Source organism: Lepisma saccharinum, chromosome 12 (genome assembly GCF_977018435.1).
Source record: "Lepisma saccharinum chromosome 12, izLepSacc3.1, whole genome shotgun sequence".
Lineage (NCBI taxonomy): Eukaryota > Metazoa > Arthropoda > Insecta > Zygentoma > Lepismatidae > Lepisma > Lepisma saccharinum.
In genome coordinates this window covers 65,267,030-65,284,125 of record NC_139240.1, presented here as the reverse complement: position 1 = coordinate 65,284,125, position 17,096 = coordinate 65,267,030, and the positions used below count along the sequence as shown (strand labels likewise).

At 38.5% G+C, this 17,096-nt stretch overlaps 1 long non-coding RNA gene across 1 annotated transcript; it reads right to left on the bottom strand.

Annotated features, from left to right (window-relative positions):
• Positions 1-5,942: 5,942 nt before the first annotated feature.
• On the bottom strand, positions 5,943-17,096 carry LOC145996521 (uncharacterized). The gene is made up of 5 exons (XR_014442790.1): positions 16,409-17,096; positions 12,536-12,704; positions 11,175-11,301; positions 7,283-7,491; positions 5,943-6,842 (listed from the first exon to the last, which is right to left on the bottom strand). It is a non-coding gene; the product is annotated as an uncharacterized LOC145996521 (long non-coding RNA).

The window sequence follows — 17,096 nt, the reverse complement described above, 5'->3', positions numbered from 1 at the left end:
AGCATTCAATCATTATACCTTGCACAAACCAAAAATCACTTAAAATGATGGTGGAAGAGAGTTATGTTTTCAAAATTTTGCACCAAGTAGGTAGAATTTTCGGTATCATTGAAAAGCCATTCACCTTAGCATCCAGAGAAGGCAGTTTGATTTGGATTTGATTTAGTTTATTTTACTTCGCGTTTTGTGCCTCTTGGCTAATTTGCGAAGATGGGGATGAGTGATGAAATGATGAAAGGACATTCACAAACAACCAAGCCCAACCGGGATTCGAACCTGGGACGATGTGCTAACCACTCGGCCACAGGGTCGGGCAAGAAGGCAGTTTTGAAACAGTTACCAAATTTAACCATGTTAATTCTCTTCAAGTTAATAATTTAAGTGTCAAAGTAACTGTTGATAACGTTACTTCTATTGCAAAAAAGTAACAGTTACTTTTAAAAGTAGTACATTTGATTAATTTGTTACTCAGTATTACTTTTCTGCCACTTTTGGCTAATCGCGACAAGGATGATGATAGGAGTGGACAATGGTGAACACTCATGACCAGGCCAGGATTTGAACCCGGAACATCTGGCATCATAGCACCATGTGATAACCACTCTGCCATGGAGGTTGTTGTAGCTAGTTAGTTAAGAGTTCCTTTTAAAAAAAAAGTAACACTTAAAAAAAACTGGTAGGTACAATATGCACCAACATGTATACAAGGGTCATCATAAGTCAGTTTACCACTGCACCCTTTGACATGCCCTTTCGGTAAACTGACTTACGTCGATGCCTGTATTGTTCACGGAATTGCTAGAAGAAGGGAATATCATCGAGACAATGAAAATGCTCTATCACATGTGACTTAGACCAATTTATTTAATCACTTTTACTGACATGAATGCTCGCTCATATTATGTGAGAGCAACACGTTAGGCAATTCACATTACGGAATTGCTCTATCAAATTTGCAACATTAATAATGTAATATTACAGACATAAGGTAAACAGTAGCCAAGAAGTTGTTTCTGAAGCAGGTTAAAAGACATCTTTGTTCATTCAAGTACACTATCAGCTTAACATTTGACCATGAGCATGGTTTAAAAGCATCTTCAGAACAAGTTCCCTCTTTTAGAAAACAGAACTTTTTATTTCTTTCAATATAACCCCTCTCTCATTATTTTTCAAAATACCTCTGGCAAATGTTCCAACCAGTACAAGGAAAATTTGTATTATTTTTTACAATAGAAACACTTAAGGCAACAGAGCCCTTAAGGAAAAATAAGCAACAAAAAACTATAGAAGAGAAAAGAATATTTTTTTAAGATGAACATCACACATTACATTCCACCAAACATCTTCAGTCTATTTGATTATGAACAAAGAGTAAATAACAATTAAAACAATGACGTGTATTTCAAGATGGCATTTCTTACGTTTTATAAATATGTGTATTATTGCTCCACATGATGTCATAACGATCACCTCGAATACCAAAAATCATACTGGAGATATCAACTGTCATGATATCACAAATCCCCTCACCACCACTAGAAAATGATAGCAACAAAGGATATATCGGGTACATTTTTGGAGGACAGTTTATACAAGGGATTGGCATGGATATACTAACATACAAGAAAAACAATAACAAAATCTATTTATACAGGGTGTTTGTAAAGGTAGTTTACAACGCTTGGGAGGTGATTCCTCACACGAAAACAAGGAAAAAAGTGTGAGTTCCATTTTTACGACTGAGGCTTCGTTTCCGAGATAGGAGCCTCGCAAAAGGTGACAAAGTGAACGTCACACCTAACTGGGACGAATACTATCACAGATAGAGGCGCCGTTCCAAGGGAATCATCAAGGAATCGTATGTGCTCAGTCCGGAAGTCACTATGAAAAGTTCACTGCACGCATGCGCAATGGAGTCCTCAAAGAATTGGGGATTTCCAGCAGGAACAATGCATGGAAAGGGTATGTAACTCAGCAAGAAGGACCGTGAAAATGAGAAATGTGTTAAAGACAACACATCCCGACCCATCAAAACATGATCACGGAACACAAAATCCGAAAAGTTGAACACGGTTGCATACCCCAGTTACACGCGAGGAATGAACGAATCATGTCATGTGGCATACGAGAGACATTACTCCACCAGAAGGAGGGAAAGAAAAACACAATTTCAGATGATTGCGACAACGTGTATTTTTACACGTGACAACTACGTAATATCCCCCACCCAGACACACACAACAAACAAAAAATGCTACAGACTGTGCGTGTCACTACACCAACTGAAGATGTCACATTCACCTTACAAAGGGGGTGGGGAGCAATACGAAGAGTGTTTTCACCGGGATTTGCCGAGGGCGATAATCACAGACGGTTTTCAAAATGTCTGCCGTTCAGTTCTACGCAGAGATGACAGTGACGAATCAAGGATTGTCGAGTACGAGCAAACAAGCCAGGTGTATCTGCTACCGTTGCGGCGGCGACATTGATGCGAGCAATGAGGTCCTCGGCTGATGTGACAGGTGTATCGTATACGAGGGTTTTCATTTCTTCCCAGAAGAAAAAATCTAGAGGGTTGAGATTTGGCGACCTTGGTGGCCAAGGCACAGGCTCATCCCTACCAATGAACCTATTGCGAAACACGTCATGCAGGAAATGTCGTACATTACGATCGAAATGAGCTGGTACCCCATCGTGTTGGTACCACATTTCTTGCCGCAGTGCCAAAGTTACGGTCTCCAACAGTTCAGGCAGATCCTCACTAAGAAATGCATGATACGTGCGACCATTCAGGCGAACAGGGAGAATGTACTATCCCGCACCCCACATTCACTGAAAACCTGTGCTGGTGATGGGCCACAAAAAGTGCATGTGGGTTGTCAAAGTCCCAGACATGACTGTTTATACTATTGAAGACATCCATCCTGGTGAAAATGGCTTCATCTGTCCACAATACCTTTGCCCCGAAGTGAGGGTTTGTGTCCAGCTGATGCAACAACCATTGGCAAAACTCCATACGAGGGTGAAAGTCATGACGTAATGTGCCTTCTCTGCTTTTTATTCAGATTTTTTCCCCAACCCGTGTGCCAGTTGACACCATTTGTATCTTTTTGGAGAGCTTATGAAACAAGGACGTTTTTTCCGTAATTTCTACGCTAAGTGTGTTACCATTTTTTTTTGAGTAATCCTCTTCGATTTAAAAGTTATTTCCAAATTTCTTCATCACGTGTGCTCTCCGACTGTTTCTTTCTGTGGGAATGGTAATTTTTTGCACAAATTTTTTTCCCAGTAGTCACTCATTCGTCAGCTGTTAGCAACATGTCAATTAAGTGCTCAGGGTGTAGTAGTTTTTTCAAAATTATTAGTTTTTTGATCGCAAGTCTGAATATGTCACGAAAATCTACAAACTGCAATAACTCGAAACCCATTGATTTCCGACCCCCGGTGCATAGGGTCAAATTTGTTGCAAATGTGCTCTATATTCCTTTCCCGGATTCTCTGGAGTAAGAGAACGCGAACGCGTTCTGTGCGCATGTGTAAGGGTGTGCGCCTTGTCCAACGAACGTACGGAGGGGAGGGGCATCCACGTGAGGGGGCTCATTCGCGGTCCAGTAATTCCGTAGTACACATATCAGCTCACAAGTCTAGGGGAACTCTGCATTCAGGAGAGCGCCTCATAGTGTTGAATGTGTTCGAGAACAACTTGTTTGAAAAGTTTAAAACACATGGCTTTGTTTTTTTTACAAATGTTTAAAATAAAGTGTTTGAAACAGGTTTTTCATACTTGTTTAAAACTCAATTTGATACACGATGTTTGATAGTTTGTGGTTATTTGCATGTCTTTTGAAAATGTATGTTTAAATTTGTTTTAATTTTTTTTCTGTTCTTCTTAGCATCAAAAGACAAATAAACGTGCAATATTATTTGTTATTTGTGTAAAACAATACACTGGCCATTCTTAAGAATAAAAGAAGAAATTGGCAGCAGAAAGCATTTTGCTTTACGGCCGTTACACCGTGCAGCACTTCGTTGCTTTCATCAGGCACCCTTCCCCACCTAGTCTGGCCCCACCCACAAGCTTTCCCCTCTGCGCGTCGCTACTCCAGAGAATCCGGAAAAGCAGTATAGTATTACCCCTTTCCAGAAATAGGTCGAATTACCAATCACCCTGTATATATTATATACAATATATATCGTACAGGAGCATCATTGACTTCCTATTTCATTTCATGGAATACTTTGTACAAAATATACAAGGAAAAAAACAACTGCAGATAGAGCATTAGATTTAACCTTTTCCGAAAAAAAAAAATATCCAATAACGCACTAAGGAATGGTCTATACAGATGATATATACACACGCATTATACCGTGACCACCATCTGCTCTTAGCATTTAATAGAGCAACGTGTGGCAGTGAATATTGGCAGAGGGTTCCTGTGACTGTTTGTCAAACTTCATTTCTTCCCACATTTAGAGACATGATGCATATGTACAGGTGTGTACTTGGTTGCTCCAAAAATTATCTACAAAATAATTTTAATTTCAGAGAACTATCATTTCATGTTTGAACTTCAGAACGGCAACATTTTTTTTGGATTTGCAAGCTTTTTTCGGACAAAAATATCTTCTTTGACATATCCTGATGATCGAAAGTACAAAATGTACTCAATTTGAAATTAATGCTGTTTTAAACCAAGAATTCCCCTTTAACAGAGATCTATTATAATGGCAATAAAATCTCTCTCAGGTACAAATATTCTCACAAAAAAAAAAACGCACTCATACAACACATTCATGTACATTTGCACATCAAATAATACAACACATTCATGTACATTTGCACATCAAATAAACACAAGATAAAAGTTACCATGTTACCAAAGCTTTATACAAACCAAAGTTGAAAAGAAACGAATGAAAACGGAAATTAAAAAAATGGAAAATATATATATATATATATATACACATATATGCATATGTACACCTATAAGTATGAACCAGTTTTTTTAAAAATAAATCTCCCCATTTAAAAAAATATTAAGAAAACTGTACAAGAATAACACACCAGGAGAAGTACGCAAGCAGCAGCTGCCAATATCAGTTATTTTTTTGGTCTTTGCTCATCAAATATCCCACTCAATTTCCTTTCTAAGAAAGTTTTATGTGGTTAATTTTTCCTTTCCTTTTAGATAAAGCTTTCAGAAACGTAATAAAAGAAAAGACGGAACAAAATTCTCTTGGCACATAAATATATTATGTTCCTATTTACAGACCAATGTCTGCTGTTCTCATTTTGATGAAAAAAAAACCACTGGTAAATTTTTAAAAAAAATACCTCTTACAGGTAAATACACACAACGCTCACCTAGCCTTTCTAGGTACTACATAACTACACCGTAACTACATTTCTACCCGTTTCCTTATATCTTCGCCATCTCATGATTATTTCCCCATCTACTTTGCCTTCTTCGACAATGAGATCATGCAGATGTCATGAAACCAGTTCCCGTACAGCACGCATTGTTTCGTTTAAGTTTCTGGGATGTTACAATGTCTCGTTTACATTACACCTGTCTCACGTGCTGAATGGGTTGGAATTTGCCATTTCACAAAGTAAGAAAGTACTCCAAGGAGGGCACACAAGATATCAGGCCCTGAATGCACACTATTTAATTCCCATTGGAAACAAATGACGATTGTGCCGAGTACAATTCAGCACCTTTCACTTTGTACTTTGAAAAATTGATAAAATTATTTGCCAGTGGTATTGAAGCAATGCACTCGCGAAATATGCAAAAAAATTAGTTCCCATTCTCGCCACCAGGGTAAAAATGGCACTGTAAGCAGTCAAAACGTGGTATAGTTACAGGAAATAGGCAGGAAAGATCAAACACATGAGAACAATGGCTCTGGCATGTTTATTAGGAACTATGGTTACAGGAACTGTTCAAGATGGCCTCCCAATTCAGCAACATGCTGCATTCGTAACACGGCATGGTCGACGGTTGCTCGCAGCATGTCCGGTGAAATCTGAGCGACATGTCGTCGTATGCTAGCCTTCAGATCAGGCAGAGACCGGACATGTCCCTGATAGACACGATCTTTTAAATATCCCCACAGCCAGAAGTCACATGAATTAAGGTCGGGGTATCTGGAAGTCCATGCATCTGGAAACTGCCTAGAGATGATGCGGTCATTAGTGAAGGTTTCTCACAGCAAATCTTTCACATGAAATCTTGCATGAAAATTATTTGCTAGTGGTATTCTAAACCTCCTACTATGACTACAATGCTTATATTAACCAAAGATAGGCACTGCACCTTAAAAGAAAGACGAAAACCAAAATCCATCCATCAGCTCTCCCTTAAACACCCCTATGTACTGGAATTGATGCATTCTTCAATGCACGTTCGTTCTTTTTATTTTTACAAACCGGCAGTATTTTTTAGCAATTACAAATTAAAACACAAGTCAAAGCAGTAAAAACAAAGAAACATCGTAACGCTCTCACTGGCTCGGGATTTACTGGGTGAGCAAAAATGAACAGATTTACAGCCATTCTTCTGCTTTGGAAAAAGCAATGCCTTTTTGTTTACCGAAAGCAATGCAATTTCCAAATGTTCATCCTCTAAGGCTTCTCAAAGAATCCGGTGAACAAACTTGTTCCGCACACCTAGTCTTCACTCCATGGTGGCTATTGGTTCCGTCTTGATAACTAGAGGGGACGTTATGACTGATACTGGGCTGCACTCCTTCATGATGTTCTCGTGGATTTTACCTTGAAGAGCGCGTATCTCCTTTGGCAGCATAAAGCTTTTTTCTTCATAAATATGAACATCCTAGAAAAAACAAAAGCACATTATATAATGAGCATTTTTGATTGACTAAATATTTTAATAGATTTTTCAACAGTGCTCATACTTGGAGCCAGTGTTACCACATGAAGGGAAATTTATCTTTTTAAACAGTGTTTATAACTTGGAGCCAGTGTTGCCACATAAAGGAATATTACCTTTTTTTGCAGGTAAATTTGGGGAGCAAACCCGAACTTTTGCTTTTTTTCAAAGAATGGACCTTTCGCAACATAATGAAACTTGTTTCATGTTCCTAGCTGCCATACAAAGTGAAATAAGTCGCAATATGTGGAACAATGCAATGACTAAAATAATATGTTGGGTTACAATATTTGGCAAACAGTTCGAAAAAGAGACATGATCGAGGGCTAGTTAGTTATATATAACACAGCAAAATAATTAGGGTTATATAATTAGGTACTCACCATCTATTGTACTGTGTGATACTCCTCGAAACAGGGATCAATGCACAGATAAACGAGACACTTCTTGCACTGAAAGGACGACAGGCGGGAAACTTTTTTATGATTGATATTGGGGTGCACTCCTTCATGATGTTCTCGTGGATTTTACCTTGAAGACCGTGCATCTCCTTTGGCAGCATAAAGCTTTTTTCTTCATAAATATGAACATCCTAGAAAAAACAAAATCACATTATATAATGAGCATTTTTGATTCACTAAATATTTTAAATTTGGACAGAATTTTAAACTAAAAGAGAAAAGTGAAATTCAATGAATACCAAAATTTCAGGGAATCCATCAGGCTCAATATTGGAACAGATTACAAGTATTAAAAATGACAATGAGGATGACACTGCCGAAAATATATATGCAAGACCGGAGGGAAAGGGGGAGCTGCACAGTTATCTTGGGTTGCAAATTTAATAGTGGCAACTATTTACTCTCAAATGATACAAAGAAGATGCTCTGTGAAACTTTTACAGCCCCTTCGATGTAGTAACCAGCATTGCGTACAACATGTCACTAGAGCGGTCTATTGCCTGAAAAATCTCTGGAACAGTTTGGAAGCTTCATCTTAGGGATCAAATCAAAGTCACAGGGGCTGGTAGAGCATCTGCCAGCCCTATCGAGCTAACAAATCGGCCACAGGTTGCACTACATGTGCCAGAGCATTGTCCTGCTAAATGTGAGGATTCAGCAGAAAGTATCCCCTCTTCTTTCTTAACGCAGGTCGCAGATGTTCGAAAAATGAACAGCAATACTGCGCATTGATGGCCTGTCCTGGAGGTACGGTGAGAATAACCACAACTTTCGCATTAGTGGGATTCTGAATACACGATTTTAGACCTTAACTCCAATAATACTCTATTCCTCTTCTCACTGCGCATGCACCTAGTGTTGGCACAAAAGGGCCACGTACTGGGAGTGGTATACGTGAGAAGCACTGGTTCAGTTTCATGGCGTATGTAGAGCAGTGTTGCCACTATTAAATTTCCAACCCACGTATTTTTTCTCGTAATAGCCTTACATTTTGCATTTATAGTACAGGGTGACCCAGAGATGTACACCCATTTTGGAATGAACATTACACAGTTAATTGTACACCAAACTCTATTTGTGTTGTATAATGTGTGTGATATATTGCCATTTATTTTACATTTATTTATTTATTGCAGTCACCATGGAGTCGTGGTCGGTGGAACATCGCATGTTCACGTATGATGCCTGTGTGGTTCAGGTTGCAGCTCAGAGGTTATTTTGCCGGCACGGATCAGTTCCAACATGCAAAACAATCTTAAAATGAGTTAAGCAGTTTCGAACCACAGGCACTGTAACTCCAAAAACGCCACCAGGTGCTGAACCTCTGAGCTGCAACATAGGCATCATACATGAACACGTGATGTTCCACCGGCCACGACTTCATGGTAACTACAATAAATAAATGTAAAATAAATGGCAATAGATCACACACTTTATACAACAAAAATAATACAGTTTGGTGTACAATTAACTGTGTAATGTTCATTCCAAAATGGGTATACATCTCTGGGTCACACTTTATTACAAACTATGATGCAGGTTGTTTCACAACAAACACAATAACAAACATTTCTATGGTTATTGGACTAACGTTCCATTTTGTAAGAATTAATACAAAGAACAGAAATACCTGAACATACTGTCACTAGATTAATGTTCGTTCAACCATAGAAATTGCATGCTGTCATTGCATGTGAGGTTGCCACATTCAACACACACACACACACTCCATTGAATAAAAATCTGTATAAAATAGTTCTTCGTAATGTGAATTGACAATGATAATGAGTTTTAAAAACAGCTGCAAAGAGCTCCAAAAAAAAAAGACCAAGATTGTATTTGTAGGACTATCCAATGCTAAAAAGTTGTTTCACAAATTTCATTAAGAACTTAATTTGGTAATTCTAAAAAAGTAACCCCTGTGCCTAGCACCACACCATGAAGGCGTATATAGGTAACGCCCCACACTTTCTTGATCCGGTCGTGAGCACCACACCCCTGACCTCCTTTACCCCCCAGGTTTCCCCAGGTACCCATGTTATTCGACGCTGGGTGGGTGCCGGGGCCGCTTCCATCGTTAGAAAAGTTCCTGGATTTGAACCGGCCGGGGATCGAACCTGGGACCTTTAGCATGGTAGTCAGACGCGTTACCGACTGAGCCACCGTGGCTCATTTTTTAATTCTAAAAAAATCTCAAAATTAAGAAATTCATTGAAAACCTTTCGACCACCACTATATTAAATTTCATTATGATCGGACAAGTTTTTTTTTTTTTTTTTTTTTTTTTTTTTTTTTTTTTTTTTGTAGGAATTCAAAGAGAGTGGCCAGTTGGGAAACACCAAAAAACAGGCACTTTTTGATCTCATGACGATATAAAATCCAAGGCATACTCGAAAAAAATTTACTTGCCAAAGCTTAAAGAATTTAATAAGTTCAATATTGATATAACTCGTTTTTGTACCCATACTTTTTTAATCCGAAAGGAATACTTCTTGAGCAAAAATCATACAATAAGATAATGCAGAAGAAAAAAAGAAGTCCATTGTCAGCCCCAATGAGAAAGGGGTAGGAGAAGAAGTATGCTAATGCATTGCTAAAAAATTTTGGTTCAGCTGGTTCCAGCCGATAATCCCATAAGGTAGGGTGGTGGAAGAGGCAACCTGATCTCTTGGAAGCGAAGATAGAACCAACCACTGTCTTGTCTAAAATGGATCTTTAAAGGCTAAGGGTGACAACCCCAATAGAAATAACCAGCCTTGGCTCCAAAGGTTGCGAGGTTTCCTCACAAGGGGCTCAAATTTTTGGTGAAATTTGCATTTTTATTTTAGCACAAATTATTTTCCTGCCAAATATACATAAAATTATACCATAATCAGTGCTCGAAAAATCTTCATCAGAGCTAGGCGCCAGCTCTGAAATTCACGCACCAGGAAACCACCTACTGGCAATTGTGCATACTATGAGAAGTTGAGCATCACCGTATTCAAAACATTGCTAAATCATGTGAGAAAGCAGAAAATTAGGGGTTGGGTGACAAAGAGTAAGGAATAGTTACTGATTCTATGAAATGTTTACAACGTTGATAAAAAAATCATAACACCATTAACCCTTGTTTCCGTGATATGAACAACTCAATACGAGTATGCTGACCAAGGCAGAAATTTAAAACAAACTAAACGTAACGTTTCAACCTTGTAGCAAGGTCTTTTGTACACCCAACGGCGAAAGAAACAGTAGGCGAATTGTCCACCACCATTTTCATTCGGTCTGAATTGTACGATATGACGACACTGAATTGAAATAATAACTTCAATAAGCAAAGAACAATGCGTGCTTCGAACCAACATAGTTTCATTCCTTAAAACAACACAGGAGTAGAATAAAAAAAGTAAATAAAATAGCGGTGGACAATTTGCTTACCATTATCTTTGCCGTTGACTTTACTTCATGCAGAGTCTGAAGAAGACCTTGCTAGACGGTTTAAACGTTACGTTTAGTTTATGTTATAAAATACATTTCTGCCTTGGTCAGAATATTGAGTTTTTCAAAAAAAATATTTGCTAACTTGCTATACTGCAATTTGAACTTAGTATCTTCAAAATTCCGTACATGCAAACATAAAAGAACGGCAACATTACAGCAAAAGATCACATTCGCCAGGCTGAAATTATTAGTCGCCATGGCGACTGGGATTTTTTGAGCCCTGACCATAATTGCGCTTGTAAACTAGTATCTTAATTTTTAAGTCACATGACCTACTCATTTTTTAAATTTTTTTATTGTGCAAAGCAATGTGTTTGTTCTCTTAACGTACCTCCAACTATGTCAGAACTTTCATCAGTGTCTGTCGAGAGTTCAATTTCTGGAGTGTAGAAAGTGTGTTTGCCAAGCGATGGCACAACCAACTTCTTCTCATCAATAATTACAACTTCCGGCTTCGCCTAAAATAGAAACAATGCTTTAATCATGTTATGAAACTAACACAACATATTGTAAAAACTGTTACAATTATATATTTATAAAAATAAAGAGTAAATCGTAAACGGAAATCAAAGAATGCTAAAGTAGCATTTAACTTTGTTTGCTATTCAATTTTGACACTAGTATCGAACATTGAAAAATAAACATGCATACAGGACCAAATGAGCTTTTAAACAGATTTTTCCCTAGACTATCCACCACTATAACCAGTTCTGAAACACAATAAATCTATGAAGACTAGACAGTTTGAACTGGTCATCATTTTCAAGTGGGTCCAGTACTGTCTTCAAAAACATAATCGCATATATGGATTCGACACATAATGTTAGTGCATGGAAACAGAGGGATCAATTTATAAAAAAAATGTTCCAATTTCACCTTCCGATTAAAATGACAGCCTTAAACAGTGGCGACTCTTTAGGGGATAGTTGCTCCTCATATTTTTGCCTCCCCGCTATCACTATGGTCTCTTAATGCTAAGCCTTGTCTACCAAGATAAAGTAAACTTTCCTTGCAACCCCCCACCCATTTTGGAACCCAATTGTCACCACTACCTTAAACATACAATTGTGAGGTTCTATCTATACCCCATTAAAAAATGGTGTTCAGCCCCCCACGAAAGGAATTCCTGGATATGTGCCTGGTTAGACTCCCCAAAAGTGTCAAGAGGCATTTTTGCGGAGCCCGTGAAAGACTAAACTGCTACAAAGCAGTGGCATGCGGTGTTTTTATCAAGGAAAGCCTGCCCCATGATGTACTATTGCTTATTTAAAAATTATATATTCAGTGCTTCGGCTATCTAAATGATCACCACACACTACTGGAATTATCCTATCTCTTATACTTTTACTTTATACATGCATATACTCTCATATTATCTATATCATATTGTAGTTCCATGTAATCCCTCTCTATATATGTAATTATATATTTACATATATACAATAGCAAATAATATGTAACCAATAACTGACGACATCTATTGCATTGTACAATGTCTAAAGATGAATAAATGTATTAATTGTACTGTATGCTATCTTCCCAGAATACACTGCATGATGACATCAAGTTGAATATCATCCATTGCAAGTGATTACAATTGGTCATCTCAGCAGTAAATTTCTTATGCAAACACCAGATATGAATTTAGCAATGGAACGTTTCCTCTCCAAGAACTATGCAATTGCAACTCACCTTGATGGCTTCAAGGCAAGCCCTCTTCTGCTGCGGAACTGGCGCTAGGGAAACATTTGGCTGAAAGCTTCATTCAAAATGTTCTGATTCTGAAAATGGCACTACTCTCTCTGGATGCAAGAGCAATGGTGGACCCTGGCTAAGACATGCAGGCACTGATGTTGGCAAGCTGAAACCAAGAAAAGCCCATTTGGTTTAGTTAAATAACTATCAAAAGTTATTTTCTCTATTGCTACCTTGTTATACTGGTAGTTCAAAAAAGCCCTACACTGATTTCTCATAATTTTGATCTAGAAGTGATTGTCATTTTTGTTTCAGCAGACACATTAATTTATGCTATTTCAGAGTTTGCATCACCTGCAGTAGAGCAGAAGTAGAGAATGTGCACTGTTTACTTGCACTCTCCTTTTTTACATCTTAATTTTTAAATAGCAAAAATTTTGATATTTAAAATTTTCTTTAAAAATGCTGTGGTAATACTGATATTGCTAAAACCTGAATTATTTCAATGCCCAAAGCTGATGGCTGTATGGAGATGAAAATATGTTAAATGGCAACAAAAGTTGTCAGGAAGACATAAGGTTTTAAATTATGGTAAAATTTTAGTATTTGCAAAACGTATTTCTTCAATTTTACAGGAGAAAGTACTTACCGAACTGACTTTCAGTACACTTTTGAAAGGTCGTGGAAGTGTTTTTTTCCCATCGCTTAATTTATTTTGCCGGTAAATCATGTATTTCTTAAGATTAATGTCTCTCCAATGCACGAAAGCTGTTGCCTCTTATGTCCTTCTACTACGTGAACCAAATGTTGCTTGCATTTGACGATGTAACCCCCGGTCAGTGTTTCCAACCATGCCGTTGTTTTGCAAGAACATGAGAATTTTAACTTTGTTTGCCTAACCTAACCGAAGCTTGCCATGCATGGTTCGTGAGGTTTTCGAACCCGGGGAAAAAAAATACAAAATCAGTAACACGAAAGTAGGTATTTTTTGGTCAAGAAGGTTGGAAACACTGCACACCCACTGATCATAGACAACACTAGTCAAGATTTGGACACCATATTGTGTATAATGGAACCGAAAAACCAACGAACAATAATTATTCTATATGTGGAAAATTTAAATTATTGTCGTGAAAAAAACGAAATCCCACCTTCAACAATCCTTAGCAATGCAGAATACGTAAGTACCAATGTGAAAAACAAGAAAATAAAGGGATTTCAGACGTTTGGCGGATACTAAAATTTTGATAAACAAATTATACTGCACTTGTTTCTTTATCTGTAATTGGTAGTCACAAATATAACAACGAACTGTGGCGCAACAGCCATTGAGGGTCTGCCGGCCTCACTCCCACACACCTCAGCAGATGTGAGCAATCATCCTACCAGTTATGAGGTGACATGTGGCCAGCAGGACAAACCCCCAGTCGTTATTGTAGGTTTCCATGACCGGCTTACGCTACTCATTCGTGACGATCGTGGATGGCAAGTGGTACCATTCATTTACCAAAATCTCAGGAGAAAAGTTGATATACTCCCCTCTGCCCCCAGGAGACACGAACCAGCGAACATCCGGATACGGAGTCTAAAACCTGACACCTTAGTCCGGACAAAGATTGTGTTGGAGTGGGACTGGTCGCAAATATGGTTTTCAATTATCACACAACACATATTACTACTTTACTATAGGCGAGACACCTATAAATCATTTATTTCGCACTTTTTTACATTGCTAACGTACTATTCTGCATTGCGGAACATTTCTTTAGGTGAAATAATGAATTTCGAACAATAATGTCCATTTCTTACATTAATGAGTACTTACTGTTCTTCCTTATTTCCACACACAATATGGCGATAGCTTACTCGTTCATCGCGCGTTGTGCATGCAGTGTTGCAACCTTGTTCACTGAAAAATACCTAAATTTAAAAAAAAAATTAAAAGCACTTTACGAATTTTTTTCACCAAAAAAAGTTCAATTTTTGACAAAGAGTAATTATTAAACCATTGACGTTAGCCCAAAAATTCACGATAGACCCATGAACCATCACGGGGACAAGGCATGCCTACTAGGTGCCTACTAGGTTAGGTTAGGTTCCATTAGCACTTAAATACACGGAATTATTTTAATTTTAACTTTCCACATCCTGCATTCCACTTCTTTCTTCAAGATTCCGTGTTGAATTACAAATCCACGGCATCTTCCACACCCGGCAACAATTTCACGACATCCTCAACACGTCATCTTATAGCGCAAACACGGCGTTGGTTCAAACACTGACTACAGCATTTATATCATCTAACACACGGAACATTGTGCTCTCGTGCAGAAAGCAAATAGCAGCAGCAGCAATAGCACGTCGGAAAGAGATTTTCGTAGAAAACAACATGCATTCGCATTAAAATGGATCAAAACTACATTCCCGAACTTCAACAACGCTACAGAAAATGATTTGCGTAAGTACTTTCTCCTGTAAATTAAAATTTCGGTAACCACCAAACGTCTCTAATTCCCTTATTTTCGTATTTTTCACATTGATACTTACATATTCTGCATTCGTAAGGATTCTTCTATTTCGAGTTTCGTTTTCTGCAGGCAAATAATCTCAATTTTCGAAATATGGAGCATTTTTATTTTCTTCGCTTTTGCGTGCGTTACACGCGATATGGCGGAGGAATCTTGACTAGCGTAGTCCATGATCAGTGGTTATGCAGTGTTGCGACCTTCTTCATAGCAAAATATCTAGGTACTAGTATGGAGAATACGTAAGTATGAATGTGGAAAATAGAGCCACGCAAAGGTTTCAATAGTGAAAAAGATAGCCCCACGAACCATTGGCGCTAGCTCCACGAACCATTGGCGCGTGGATAGGTTAGTAGGGCCACGCAAAGGTTTCAATAGTTAAAAATATAGCCCCACGAACCATTGGCACGTGGATAGGTTAGTAGGGCCACGCAAAGGTTTCAATAGTTAAAAATATAGCCCCACGTACCATTGGCGCTAGCCCCACAAACCACTGGCGCGTGGATAGGTTAGTAGGGCCACGCAAAGGTTTCAATAGTGAAAAAGATAGCCCCACGAACCATTGGCGCTAGCCCCACGAACCATTGGCGCGTGGATAGGTTAGTAGGGCCACGCAAAGGTTTCAATAGTTAAAAATTGGTTTCGAAAAAAATATTCGTAGCCCCACACACCATTCTCGGATAGCCCCACGAACCATTGGCGCTAGCCCCACGAACGATTCACGGATAGCCCCACAAACCATTCATGGATAGCCCCACGAACCATTCACGGATAGCCCCATGAACCATTCACAGATAGCCCCACGAACCATTCACGGATAGCCCCACGAACCATACATAAATAGCCCACGAACCATTCATAAATAGCCTTAGAGATACTGGGCGAAAGGAGGGGTTATAGCCCCTATCAACCTCACATTGAGCACGCCACTGATCCTGTGCACGTTATGTTGTCGCAAGTTCGTAATCAGAAATGATGAACAGTAACTCACGTTTATTTACGTTCTAGAACTGTTACACAGTTACAAAACCGCGTATTTGGAAACACTGACCGGTTGTTACATCATGAAACGCTCGCAAATATTTGGTTCACGTAGTAGACGGACATCAAGGGAACAGCTTTCGTGCATTGGAGTGACATTAATGTCGAAAATTACAGGATTTACCGGCAAACAAATTTCAACGAGGTGAAAACAAACTTCCAAGACCTTCCTAAAGTATAAATAAACCCATTTCGGTAAGTACTTTCTACTGTAAAATTGAAGAAATACGTTTTGGGGATACTAAAATTTTACCCAAAAATATAAATCCTACCGCCTTGTCATATTGGTACTCGAAATACTTACCCTGTTTTCCTCTCTCTTTCTGTTGCTTAGCAATCAAGTTCTTAAAAACCAAGCATGGCTCTTGCTCTGTGGCCCATCCTACCCTGTACTGGTAATACCCTGGAAGACAGGCCTTACATTGTACATGTATAAATGGAGACAATACAGCACTTTGGTCACCACATTCTCCACTTTCCTATTATGTTCATACCATGAATCACTCCACCGATACATGGTACGGCTTCGATTTTCTTCTAGGAAATCAAGATCGTCAAGGGCAGTGCCTATAGAAAAGTCTTGTACCTCCTTCGCTCTATATCCATATGTGTTATGAGTAAAATCTACCACCACTATCTGCACAGCATTTTTTAACATTCTATTCAATTTTGCTAGTGAGATTATATAATCCAGGGGAACCACGGAGAAAATTTGTTTATAGGTGGACGCATTAATCTCTCTTTCTCTCTCGTTCTCCTGGCCCTATCAACTTTATGTTCATTTTAGTCCAAGTTACTGAATTATATACGGCGTATGAGTACACGTCGACGGAAGGAATGCATCAGACAAAATCCGATAAGATCACACGTTAAACGAAACACATCCGGAGCGATTAGGAGACCCAAATTAGTAAGTATCCGAAATTTCAAAGAAATTGGAGAAATTCCCTGTATTGTTAAATTATACCAATTTTCCTCCTACTCAGTTTGGT